Source organism: Panulirus ornatus, chromosome 37 (genome assembly GCF_036320965.1).
Source record: "Panulirus ornatus isolate Po-2019 chromosome 37, ASM3632096v1, whole genome shotgun sequence".
Lineage (NCBI taxonomy): Eukaryota > Metazoa > Arthropoda > Malacostraca > Decapoda > Palinuridae > Panulirus > Panulirus ornatus.
The window spans coordinates 19,802,199-19,805,444 of NC_092260.1; positions in this window are offsets into that span (position 1 = coordinate 19,802,199).

Consider the following 3,246-nt stretch of genomic DNA (forward strand, 5'->3'; position numbering starts at 1 on the left):
AAGTTCCCAAGTGCACTTTCGTGTAATAATCACATCATCATGGGAGATATATTTCTTTCTTGTATCTCCCTTGATGATGTGATTATTACACGAAAGTGCACTTGGGAACTTTTCGTGTTTCATTTTCCCCGTGGACTCATAGGAATATGTGTATAATGTTTTGTGTGTATCAGCTACTCTTCACCATGTAAGGCAAGGAAATGGTTGCTTTATGTATTAAGTCAGAGCGGTTCATTCTTCTTTCCTCTGTTCATTTTTCTCACTCGTGCGTGGCTCCAGCATTCATTCGCAAGTCGTACCTTCCGGGACCTAGGATCGTCGGGTTCACTCTTGTGTGGAGGACGGAATGGCATGTGTATGACCTCAGAAACAAAGTTTGCCACTCCATTTGGGTGCCGTGTGACCACCTCCACACCCCTTACCCACCCCCCACCACTCCACACTTAGGTTTAGCACACACAAGCTGATCTGAATGAAACGTTTCGAACCTCCCTCGTCGAAGGAAATGGAGCAACGTTTGACGCAGAACATTGAATGTGAAGAGAGAGAGGATAAAAATAGATAGATGAATAGATAGATAGATAGAGATAGATAGATAGATAGATAGATAGATATTTATACATATGATATTTTGCATACATGAAATCTCTTTTAGAAAATTTTAATATTTCATCCTTCCGAGAGAGAGAGAGAGAGAGAGAGAGAGAGAGAGAGAGAGAGAGAGAGAGAGAGAGAGAGAGTAGAGAAAAAACACGAGACATTAAGAGGTTGTTGGCGCGTCTAAATGGGTTGGAAGGGGGGGGGGGGGGAGGTCCGACAAGATGAATAGCCTTTGTAATAATATCCCGTAATAAAAGATTTCCCCCTGAAATATGACACCTCCTTACTTCTGGCGAGGAGAGATTCTGGCGCACAATCTTCCTTGGCTGTTTAGGGCAACGAGCGATGTGGTGCGCGATGTAAGCGGTTCTGGAAAAGTGTACAAGCAGTAAATGGAAGGTTTGAGACTCGAAAAAAAGGAGATCGAATACAGAGGTAAATCTCTTACGTAATCTGTATCCCAAAGAAGGATATTAAGAGGAGTTGGTACATGTGTGTGTCAGCTTGTTGTTAGCGAGAAAATAACACAGTTCTCTGCTGCATATATAGTTTCATGGATCAGAAATTACACTACGTATCTGAGCTTTGAGCGTTCATGTTCACCCTCTTTCTTACGATGTCTTTCGTATTGGTTTTCTCTTCCATCGATCAGGTTCTGTTATTTCTTGTTTCTCATTCCATTCATCAGTCGATATATCTGTCTATCTATCTATCTATCTATCTATCTATCTATCTATATCTATCATTCTATCTATCTATCTATCTATCTATCTATCTATCTATCTATATATATATATATATATATATATATATATATATATATATATATATATATATATGTATATATATATATATATATATATATATCATTCCTCAAGAAGTGTTCATTTTTTGGTAAGAAAAACAAGCCTCTTATCTGAGTAATAATCGCATGTGTAGAGCTGTCTCTTAAGAATATTATTCCTGTATCACACAATACGTTCACGATGCAGTGGAACACCACAGAGTAACTAGAGGAGATGTATCAGTTCCTACAGCCTCTCCCCCCAGGCCATACTAACTCACAAACTTGGTGTAGCCATAACATGAAGTTCATGAACACTGTCCGTCAACAGACTCGGGGTTTGCTGTTCGCCAAGGTTGGATGGCTACGTTTCAAGTTCATAACCCACTTGCATGAAGCTCAGACCCATTCAGGATCTCACTTTAACGAGCCCTTTGCCACAGATTCTGCCCCATTTCGAAGCTCTTCACTCCCTCACTCATCAACATCCGTCTCCTTTCATGCCATGCCTCATACATCTCATCGTAATGTATCGGTTTCTATCTCATACCTCCTATCCGTCAACCTTAAGCGCCAGTCTCTCAAAGTTTCATCTCTTTACCCCCTCGGGTATAACCACCCTTCTATCCTTTACCTGAAATCAGCTCCCCCTGAAGTATAACCATCTATCCCTCCCTTATCTCAGTAGTTCTTCCTCCTCAAATAAAATCATCTGCGTTTTAGAGCTTTTCACCTTCACCCCAAAATCACCCACTTTTCCGTCGTCAACACCTCCTCCCCTTAGTCAAAACCATCCATCTACCACCAGAACCCCAGCCCTACCATCAAAGGCCTGCCAACAACCAGGTTAAAGGACATTTTCAAATCTCCATTATGTCACTGGGTTACAATGGGGATGGTGGTGGTGGGGAGGGAGAGGAGATTCACCTCACTTCCAATGACACATCCCTCCACCCACCCAAAATGCCAGGGGATGGCGCCTTCCTCCGACTATGCACATATTGTCTCGCATTCCAGCACCTACCAGGAGGGTGATATTAGGCTTATGCCATTGCTGAGAGCATTACTGGCGTTATTACTGTTGCTGGGCTGGTAGGCAGTGTATGGCCTCCTCCTAAGCAGACGTCTGGCCTATTAATGTGAGGGAATACCTCCCTGTACGCTGGGATGACGGGCATTGTGGAAATGTATAATTAAACATACCTTATGCCTCCTGGGCAGCTCCGGCGTGGGGTATGAGCTATCATTCAAGATGCAGAGTTATGTCATTTGAAGGAAAAAGAAACAAATGAACGGTAGAATTAGCAAGGCGTTTTGGTTTGTGTTGACTTGTGTTTCGGGTGACATGTGTTTCTGGTGACCTGTGTTTTTGGTGGCCTGTGTTTCGGGTGACCTGTGTTTCTGGTGACCTGTGTTTCTGGTTACCTGTGTTTCTGGTGGCCTGTGTTTCTGGTGACCTGTGCTTCTAGTGACCTCTGTTTCTGGTGACCTGTGTTTCGGGTGGCCTGTGTTTCTGGTGGCCTGTGTAACCTGTGTTTCTGGTGACCTGTGTTTCTAGTGGCCTGTGTTTCAAAGGAATTTTTGAGCACCAGATGAAAGATCAAGGCTTCAGAGGAACCACCCTATTTAGAACAGAGGAGATGAGTATGTATGTATTCCTCTTTTTCCGTAGAAGCCGACATGACACGGACGAAAAAAAAATATGCTCAGGTCATGGCCATTGTGGTACGCTCCCACGGTCTCCAGGGCTGGAAAAGTCTTCTTTGAGTTCCTCCTAGGCGTCTCCCACCACAGTAAGATGAGTGATACTTATGAAGGTGGAGACGTATCGCATTTGCTTGCTCTTAGATGTCGTCGTTTCG